At 46.9% G+C, this 10,923-nt stretch overlaps 1 non-coding gene across 1 annotated transcript; it reads right to left on the bottom strand.

The window, feature by feature from the left end:
* Nucleotides 1-5,383: 5,383 nt before the first annotated feature.
* TRNAK-UUU (transfer RNA lysine (anticodon UUU)) lies at nt 5,384-5,456 on the bottom strand. The gene has a single exon. It is a non-coding gene; the product is annotated as a tRNA-Lys (tRNA).
* Between the last annotated feature and the right edge of the window lie 5,467 nt (nt 5,457-10,923).

The following is a 10,923-nucleotide window of genomic DNA, read 5'->3' as shown; positions in this document are numbered from 1 at the left end:
CCCAAATTGCCTCAGCTGGGCAGTGCTCCCTGCAGCTCTGGTCACTGGTGGGGGGGTGGGGGCAAGTGGAATCCATGGGGCCCCAAGTGATGGATCTGGGGGGGGACCTCACAACTCTCAGGGAGCTCCTAGCAGATGCAGTGTGGCTAGAGCAAGGAAGACGATCTGGCAGTCGGGGCCATTGGTGCAGAAGTCAGGGCTCTGCCTCCCCCTTCACGGGGATACCCAGGCTCAGTGAGAAGCCTGGGCAGGGATGGTGTTGAGGGAATACAGAGATGGCTGAAGGGCTAGACTCAAAGCCTCTGGCTCCCTGACCCTGGACTTGGCATGGGGCGGGGAGGACGCTGAACGGGACAGACTATGAGCCCAGAGCCTGAGCATCTCAGAAACCAGAGGAAGGCCTCTTGAAGAGGTGAGCCTGCCGAGTGAGACAGAAAAGTCATCAAGACAGGGAAGCTGGGAGCAAGTCTGGAGGTAGGAACATGCCAGCAGGTGTATGGACCAGTGAGTCACCCTGGAGGAAAATATGTACAGAGCTTGTGGGTGATGAGATGGCAGGTGGCAGAGCACTCTGGCCCTGAGCTCCAGGCCCTTCCAAGTCTTCACCCACTGTTAGGGGTTGAATTGTGTCCCACCAAAAAAGCCCTAACCCCCCAGTACCTGTGAATGTGACCTTATTTCAAAATAGGGTATTTGCAGATGTAATCCAATTAAGATGAATCATTAGGGTGGGCCCTAATCCAATATGACTGATGTCCTTATAAGAAGAGGGGAATTTGGACATAGTCACTGGCACCCATAGAGCATGCCATTTGAAGACACACAGACACAGAAGGAAGACAGCATGAAAGATGAAAGCAGAGATTGGAACGTTGCAGCCACAAGCCAAGGAACACCTGGAGCCACCAGAAGCTACAAGAGGCAATGAAGGATGCAAGCCTGGAAGAAGCCTGGCCCTGTCAACACCTTGAGTTTGAACTTCTAGCCCCCAAAGCTGTGAAAGAACAGTTTTCTGTTGTTTTAAGCCACTCAGCTTGGGGTACTTTGTCATGGCAGCCGGGAAACTAACAGAGCAGGCCAGTTCTGCTGTCTGGAATGGCTTTTAGCCAGCTCTGTCACTGCCGTCATGCAGGCGGTCAGGTGCGGCTTCTCTGTGAGCCCTGATGGGGAACCCTTGTCCAGTCGATTGGGAAGGTCTGCAGGCCAGCCTGCCTCCCCGACTAGACTGTAAGCTCCTTCCGGGCAGGGCCTGACCTATAGTAGGGCAGTATGATTCCTGGTACATCGTGGGAGCTAAGTCAATGTGAGGTGAATGAAGACATAGTTGAGGAGTAATGAGACCCTCTCAGAGCCATCTACTCTTCCACAGCCTGTTTTAGCTTGGATGGACATAGGAGAGTCGACAGAGAGGTTATAGCGTCGTCCCCACGGCACATTCCTAGCTCTTCCACTGTCCAGCTCCCGCCTGGCCCCACGTGAGCCTGAATAATTTGGGGAAATTCCTTACCTTCCCTTTCAATCTGTCCATTGGCTCTAGGAGTTTGCCACAACATAACTGCTCAGGTCCCTCCAACAAGGGGACTGTGTCTGTGGCTCGATGACTCATGCACACTGCTCCATCCCGCAGCCTTGGGCGGGACCCAGGGCTGGGGATACTGCCAGCCAGGGCAGGCTAGAAGCTGGGACATCCCATTGCACCAGCCCAGTCCCCAGGAAGGGAGTGTGCTCAAGGCTTCAGGACAAAAATCTGGAAGCAGGGAGGCAACACTCACTTGAGCTGAGATCTGAGTGACAAAAAGAAGCAGACAGAGGGTGCAGTGAGTTCAAAGGCCCTGAGGTAGGAATGAGCTTGGCGTGATCAGGAACTGAAAAGAAGGCAGAGGAGGCTGGGGCATGCTGAAGAGGAGGTCAGTGGTAGGACATGTGATAAAACTGAGCTCACCTGGATAATCCAGGATAATCTCTCCATCTCGAGGTCCTTGATTTAATCATGTCTGCAAAGTCCCCTTTGCCATGTAAGGTAACATATTCCAGGTTCTGGGGAGCACAGCATAAACATCTACCCACCACAGTATCTCTCTCATCCTCTTACCTGCCCCTCTCACTCCATTGCTACATTTCTGTTTACCTATCCATCTACTTATTTGGATCTGACCATGGATCTACTAACCTTGTCACCTGGCCGCAGTTTCTCTCTCTTACCCCTTTATCAAGTATCAACAAGTTATTTATCGATCTCTCATTCCTCCATGGCTTTCATCTTTCAATCTGATAACTGCATCATCCCTCAGCCATCGGTCTAATGAACTGATTTTTAAACTCAGTCTACCATTCAGTTCTCCTCTGTCCATGATGAATTGTCAGTCATCTAGCTCCATATTTGCACATGTGTCGCATATGTGGACATTCTTTCTCAATGTCTACAAACAAATTCAATAAATATTCATGACTGCTTGTCATGTGCCCAATTCTAAGTCATGCGTGGGTGAGAAAGCTGGTTGATGACACCTCCCAGTAGCCACGCTGGGCCCTTCTTCATCATCGTCCTCATCACAGTCAATGCCATCACTGTCAATCCATGCACACTCTCCAGTTTTGTTCTCCACACAGGGATCATTTTTATGTGGACTTACGAGACAATCCAGACTGTTCTGGTCTGCCTTTTGCTCACTAGCCATCCTGTGTATAAATAATGCAGACTCATTTTAACTTGATCTTAGATAAACTGTAGGTAGAAAACTCTATCTGCTGGGCAAGCATCTTATGCATCAAATAACAAATCCTAAAGTTAAATGGAAATTATTTTTAGGTTGTCTGGGCAAATAGCACAGAGGATGGCAACTCCAGAGACGTTGCATCAGGCAATGTTTGGGCACATGCAGACACACAACACACACATACACATGCACATGGGCACACACAAATGCACACATGGGAATAATCTCTCTTTCCCCTGCCCCCACATAGTGGCTCCTTCCTGGCTCATTCACACTCTTGTGTGCATGTGCACACACGGCCAAAGTGGACACTTCGACGCTGACTTATGCCCTACCTCATCTTGTTTCCAGTATAGGAATCTCACCCCCCGACCTGGACTGTGAGGTCCTCTAGGGCAAGGTGGTGCCTGCTCTTCCTCGGGCATACCCTTCCAGCCTGGCCAGCCAGAGGACAAGACACTTAAGAGCTGTTGGCCTTTCCTTGAACTCTGAGGGCAGCTGGGGATCAGGGAGATAAGGAGCTAGATGCCCAATGGCAGAGGCTCCCCAGGGAAGCCCCTACTGCCCAACACAGTCCCCTCTGCCCCCTATGAATCTGCCTCTCTTGCTCCAGCCGGATGCCAGGGTAATGCATGCTTTCCTTCCTCTGTAGAACTCTCCTAAAGGAACTGTCTTAGGTGGATTATCTGCCTGGAGCTGGTCTAGCTGGGGATCAGTTTGACAAGAATTCCCTTGTTTCTAAGCATCTCTGCTGCACAGGCATCCAGGCCAGTTCCTGTCCAAGCCTCTCCCCAGGGCCCTGGCTGGAGATCTAGCACATTTGGAAGCAGGGTGGCACCTACCAGAGCTGCAGGTCCTGGATGCCCACCAGTTACAGTGTCCAAGGCCAACCGAGACTCACAAGTCACTTTGTCCACAGCCCTAAGGGAGGAACAGCTTGCTCACTAGTGCCTACAGGAGGCTCCTAAGGCATCTACTTTGTACCCTGGAACACTTCCCAGCACTGGGAGGCTGGTTAAGGCCAGGACACCATTAATGAAGCCTTGAATGGAGTGAGGCATCTCAGGGCCAGCTTCCCTTGCTGCTTCCAGTTCCACAGTGAGGCTTGGTTCCATGCACATACTTGACCCCATCCAAATCCAATTTATGTCCCTCCCCCATCCTGTGGTATCCTCAGGACAGGGACCTCATCTAACATCTCTGTAACCTGAAGCCTGCCCAAACCAACCACAGGAATTGTATGCAGAACAGATCTGCACCTGTGCACAGCCCACACCAACATCCTGCACGCCCAGAGCCCAAATCCTGGCCTCAAGCAGTCTCCACATCTGCCTCCCAGCCCAGAGCCCTCACTCAGTGGGTTTCATTAACTGCTGAGAGCCCAACAGGTGATGAATTATCCCCACATTTGTTTCCTGAGGAGCCAGGCTGGGCCAGGTATCCTCAAGCCAAATGTTCTGGGAAGAAATGATACTCCACCTGTCAGAGGAGGGAGCTCCTCCAGGGGGCCAGGCTACTCAGAAACTTCTTCTCACACTGGTTCCCAATCCCAACCTGGCCCATGTTCAAGTCCTAGCAGGCTAAAGGCCAAATGGAACTTTTCCATGCCCCTGCTGGAGTTCAGACTCCATGGGAAGGCTTTGGAATGGACTTAGAATCCCAGGCTGGGCCAGCTGGAGGAGCCCAGAGAGACCCTGACGCTGGGGACCAGAGAGGGCCAAACAGAACCCAGGCCACCCAGGAGTCAGCAGTGGGGCTAGGCTAGAGGGCAGGTTTCCTGTCCCTGCCCTCCAAGACCACACTGTAGCCCATCACTGGGCTAGGGAAACATGACACCCCCCCCCCCCACACACCGATGCTTCCGTCCCTGGAGAATTCTAAGCCCTGTGGGGCAAGCAACACTACCCAAATGCAAAGGGCTCCTTAGGGCTCCCTCAACAACCACAGGGTTGACTCCTCCTCTTCGTCTCCACAACTCCTACCCCAACCCTTCCCAGCTTCACTCCCTACGCTACAACACAGGCAACCGGTCACCAATTTGATGAGTCTCTTTCCAGATGCTTTGTTTTTTCTATGAAATTACATACGTCTGTGTGTCTGTGTTCAAATAAAAATGTAGGCTTTTTAAGGTATTTTTTATTTATTTATCTATTTATTTTTAAAGATTTTATTTATTTATTTGACAGAGAGAGACACGGCGAGAGAGGGAACACAAGCAGGGGGAGTGGGAGAGGGAGAAGCAGGCTTCCCACCGAGCAGGGAGACCGATGGCCGGGCTTGATCCCAGGACCCTGGGATCATGACCTGAGCCGAAGGCAGGCACTCAACGACTGAGCCACCCAGGTGCCCCTTTAAGGTATTTTTTAGGTTTTTAATTTTTTAATATGAGATCATATTGCACATTGTACCCTGAAACTTGCATTTTGTTTTCAGGTATACAGCATAGTGTTTTGATATTTGCAAATCCCTAAACCTGCTTTTCACTTAACACTTTTATTAGGGCTCTTTCTACATGAAACATGCAAAACCATACAATGCTTCTTCCTTTGCTGCCTTCTTTTTTGCACTGTGGTTTATTTAGCCAGTGCTCTGGTGATGGACATTCAAGCTATTCCCAGCTTTTCTTTTTTCTTTTTTAAAGATTTTATTTTTTTAAGTAACCTCTACACCCAACATGGGGCTTGAACTCACGACCCTGAGATCAAAAGTCTCATGCTCTACCAACTGAGCCAGTCAGGCACCCCTGTAATGACATTCTTAAACAGATCTTCTTGGGCCCACATCAGAGGGTCTCTCTGGAGTGGATTCCTAGAAGTAGACTGCATGTTTTCATCTCTTTCTTCCAACTTGGGACAACTGCAGGTTCTCACCTTCCATTCTCAAGCAGCTTACGAGTATATTTTCCTGTACAAAGGGCAATTTCCTCTCAGGAAGAACCCTAAGGCCAGCTATTAACATCCTATTCTGTGCCCCATTGCTCTGCTGTGAACCAGACAGACATTCCTCATCTCTCTGGATGGTCCTCCCCCCTCCCATCTCATCTAAATCGCTATCTATATGCAGGTCCATCTCCAGACCCTTCTCAGACTCTGGACCGTTCCACGCCACAGGCTCCCAAGACTGCTTGTTTTACCATCCTGCATATGCTTAAGGACTTGTCTTCCTCAATGGGCCAAAATCCCTTGAAGGTAAGATCTGGACCTGGAACTCATTGCCCTAAGATAAAGCCTTGTTTACATAGGTGCTTGTTAAATGCATGTTATTTCTAATAAAACCAGATTAGCTCCAGCATGGCTATGAATTCATCAGTAAATGCATGGGAAGGGTCTTCGTAAGGTTGCCAGATGAGGAGAGATTTGCTTCAATCTATCACAAACGCTGGGGAAAAGCCAAAGGGTTTTTCTTATACTGTTCAACTTGACTTGGAGCCAGTGCCTTTGGTTCTTGGTGGTTCTTGGGTTGAGCCAGGCCCCTCAGCTCCACTCGGGGCGTCTCACACTTTGATGAGTGTCTGGTCAAGCTGGCCCCTGACTTGGCCAGAGGTACTGCCTGCTGCCAGTTTCTGGGGAAGTGTTTAGAGGCCCCAGGGATCTTCTTTGCCTTTTGCCATCTGTGGCCACTGGGCTAGGTCTGAGAGTCTGAGAAGAGACAGGTGGCCTGGCTGGCACATCATGCAGACATCTCCTAGGGCTGGTCAGTACCATCTCTAAACCAGCTCCAGAGGGGTGCTTCTCCCAGGCATGCATTTGTAGCACCACAGAAAGTGGCAAGGCTGGATCTTGCCAGGGCAGTGTCTTAAGCCACAGATGCAGCCCTGGGCAGCTTTCCTATCTGTCCCAAACCCCACCTGCAGCTCCTGCCTGGAGCTTGGGAGGCAGAGCTGCTGGATTTGTCCTCTCCTGACTGCCAAATTATATGCTTTGCAAAAGACTTGGCACAGGGTAGGCAGCCAGGAAATAGTTACTGAATGACCAACAGAGTGAATTTCTACCGATACATGATGATCCATCTCTATGAACATGCATATTACAGAAAACTCATTTTCAGGTAAAATCTTGGAACAAGCTGTAACAACTATAAATTTTCCCACTCTCCCTTAAACCCACTTAATCAAACTTCTGTTCATGCCCCTTCTGTTCATGACATGGCTTTTATCAATATCACCAGTGAGCCCAACATGGCTGAAACTAATGATCAGTTGTCAGTCCTTATCTCACCTTATTCCCCTTGGTAGCTTTGGACATAGAGATTTCCTCCCCCCTGAAATGCTCTTACCTTGGTTTCCAGGACATTCTTCCTATCTCTCTGGATACCGCTGCTTCCTTTTTACTTTCCCCTACCCACCCCCCAATTTTTAAAAAATCATTACTACTATTTTTGAAGATTTTATTTTTAAGTAATCTCTACACCCAACATGGGGCTCAAACTCACAACCCTGAGATCAAGAGTCGCACGTTATACTAATGAGCCAGGCAGGCGCCCCTCCCCCAATTTTTTTATTGTGGTGAAATACACATAACATAAATTTCACTATCAATCATTTTTTTTAAAGATTTTATTTTACTTATTTGACAGAGAGAGAGTCAGCGAGAGAGGGAACACAAGCAGGGGGAGTGGGAGAAGGAGAAGCAGGCTTCCTGCTGAGCTGGGGATTGATCCCAGGACACTGGGATCATGACCTGAGCAGAAGGCAGACGCTTAACCACTGAGCCACCCAGCCGCCCCTATCTTAATCATTTCTAAGTGTACAGTTCAGTGATATTAAGTACATTCACACTGTTGTGCAACCATCACCACCATTCATCTCTGGAACTCTTTCATCTTGCAAAACTGAAACTGTACCCATTAAACGATGAGTCCCCATCTCCCCTCCCTACCCCAGCCCCTGGCAAACACCATTCTTCTTTCTGTCTCTGTGAATTTCACCACTCTTGACATCTACAGTATTTTGTGACTGGCTTATTTACTTAGCATAAGGACCCAAAAGTTCATCCATGTTGTAGCATGTGTCAGAGTTTCCTTCCTTTTTAAGGCTGAATAATATTCCATTAGATGTCTATACTGCATTTTGCTTACCCATTCGTCCATTCATCCATCAATGGACACTTGGAGTGCTTCCACATTTTAGCTACTGTGAATAATGCTGCTATGAACACAAGTATACAAATATCTCTTCAAGACCCTGTTTTCAATTCTTTTGAGTATATATCCAGAAATGGAATTGCTGGATCATATGGTAATTCTATTTTTAATTTTCTGAGGAATGGCCATACTGTTTTCCACAGTAGCAGTACTATTTTACATTCTCACTGACAGAGCACAACAAGGGTTCTAATTTCTCCACATCCTTGTCAACACGTGTTATTTTCTGTTTTCTAAAAATAGTAGCCATCTTGGGGCACCTGACTGGCTCAGTTGGTAGAGCATGGGACTCTTGATCTCAGGGCTGTGAGTTCAAACTCCACATTGGGTGTGGAGCCTACTTTAAAATAAAAAAAAGGGGGGTGCTTGGGTGGCTTAGTCGGTTAAGCATTGGACTCTTGATTTTGGCTCAGATCATGATCTCAGGGTAATGAGACTGAGCCCTGGGAAAGGCTCCACCCTCAGCATGGAGTCTGCTTGAGATTCTCTCTCTCCCTCTCCCTCTACCCCCACCCCAGCTCATGCCCTCTCTCTCTCAAATAAATAAATATAATCTTTTTTAAAAAATAAATAAAATAAAAATATTTAAAATAGTAGCCATCCAGGGCACCTGGGTGGCTCAGTCAGCCTTTGGCTTGGGTCATGGATCCCAGGGTCCTGGGATCAAGCCCAGTGTCGGGCTCCCTGCTCAGGGGTCAGTCTGCTTCTCCTTCTCCCTCTGCCCCTCCTTGCTGCTTGTGCACGCGCACTCTCTCTTCCTCTCCCCCCTCAAATAAATAAATAAAATCTTTAAAAAAATAAAATAATAAAATAAAATAGTACCCATCCTATTGGGCGTGAGATGGTACCTCACTGCAGCTTTGATCTGCATTTCCCTAATGATTAGCAACATTGAGCATCTTTTCATGTGCTTATTGGCCATTCGTATCTCTTCTTTGGAGAAATGTCTGAACACTTCCTTTTTAACAATATCTTGCTGATTCTTCTTCATCTTCCAGACCTCTTAACATTGCAGTGGCCAAGGGCACCATCCTTGGACCTCTTCTCTTTCTACACTCACTTCCTTAGTGATCTCAAACAGCCTTAGATAGCTTTAAATACCAGTCACCTACAGATACCTCTCAAAAGATGTCTTCAGCCCAGAATGTGCCCCTGAGGTGAGGCTGCCATTTCTAGCCGCCTACAGGATGGCTGCACTTGGACATCTAGTAGGTCTCTTAAGCTTACCATGTATAACACTGAGCTCCTTACCCTGCCCCAAATCTACTCCTTCCATAGTCTCCACATCTCAGTTAATGGCAATTCTGTTTTTCCACTGGCTCAAGACAAAACTTTTGTTGTCATTCTTGACTCCTTGTTTTCTCACACCCCATCAATAAACGTCAGAGCTATCTTCATAATATATATGGAATTTGGCCACTTCCACTGCTACCATTCTAGTGCACGTTAACATCATCTCTCACCTGGTCTATTACAGTGACCTTCTAACCTGTCTTCCAGCTTCAACCTTTCTGCTTTCAGGCTGTCCTCCATCTGACAGCAAACTAACCTGTAAAATCCAGTGTCATATCATGTCATCATGTCACTCCTCTGCTCAAAAGCATCTTTATTACACCTAGCAAAAGCCAAGTTCCTAACAACACCCTATATAATCTCTTTCTTATACATTTACATAATAAGCACATTCCTGCCTCAGGACCTTTGCATTTGCTGGTCTCTCTGTGGAGACAGTGGTTTCTTTTACTTCGTACCATGGACCCTTTTGGCAGTCTGTGATGCCTGTGGATTCCTTCTGAGAATAATATCTTTAAATCCGTAAAATAAGTTTCATAAATTATAAAGAAAACCAATTATATTGAAATACAACTCTCAAAATATTTTTAAAATGTGTAATACACAGTAATATATGTGTTTCTTATTAACTCATTAAATTATAAGAGCTCGCAGCATAATTAGGAAGTAGTGATAACTGTAATGGTATTTTAAGATCATTGTAACAACGATAATGTGATATGAAAATATCCGTGATTTCTAGTAGCAATGGTATCATGGGTGGTGCTAATATTACTGTGATTTGCTATCTGCATTCATTATTGAAGAACATGGTAAATGTTAATTAGTGAAAATAAAGATACAATTTTTTCCCCATCTAAAGCCAAGACCCCCCGAATTTCTATCCACAGATCTCTGGAGGGGGGGGGTGTCCGTGGACTCCATGTCAAGAACCCCTGGCTGGGCGCCTGGGTGGCTCAGATGGTTAAGCGTCTGCCTTCGGCTCAGGTCATGATCCCAGGGTCCTGGGATCAAGCCCCGCATCGGGCTCCCTGCTCCTTGGGAGCCTGCTTCTCCCTCTGTTTCTCTCTGTCTCTCATGAATAAATAAATAAAATCTTAAAAAAAAAAAAAAAAGAAAAACCCCTGGCTTAGAATGCTCGCTCTTCTCCCATAAGCCCTCACAGCTCATTCCTTCACCTCCTTTTATGCAGAAGCCACCTTCTCAGGCAGCTCTTCCCCAAGGACTCTATTTAAATTGCATGACCACATTCCCTATCCCCCTTTCCTACTTAGTTTTTTCGGAATAGCATTAACTAACCTTCAAATATATTTTACTTTAAAAAGTTTTGTGTATCTCCTTCCACTAGAAAGTGAGTTCCATGAGAGTAGGCATTTTTGTCTGTCATTTTTGTGCTGTGTCCTCAGCCCCTAGAATGGTGCGTGGTATACCAGAGGCACTCAATAAATATTTGTTGACAAAAGTGAATGATTACATCTCCAAGAACTTTATGTTTCTTCTCATTTTTTTTCTGTAATAAGTTAATGATTTGTGAGGCTTTTACTAAAGACTAAGGAGTTATAATTAGCTCCATTGCTATTATTCTGTTAACATTTTCAAGGTTAACCTTAAACAGTAGCAGAGAACAGTGGGAATCCAAGAATTCTGATGGAGCTTCCAGTCCTAAACAAGAAGTGTCTTCCAAGGACTCCTTAGGGGACCTGGGTCTCACCCAAATTCAGTGAACCACTTTAGAGGCAAAGTGCTACCCACAAAATTCTTTCTTGCTATT

Source organism: Leptonychotes weddellii, chromosome 7 (genome assembly GCF_054177405.1).
Source record: "Leptonychotes weddellii isolate Sample4059 chromosome 7, ASM5417740v2, whole genome shotgun sequence".
Taxonomy (NCBI): Eukaryota; Metazoa; Chordata; class Mammalia; order Carnivora; family Phocidae; genus Leptonychotes; species Leptonychotes weddellii.
Note: the sequence above shows the minus strand (reverse complement) of the source record. Positions and strands in the feature narration are given on the sequence as shown.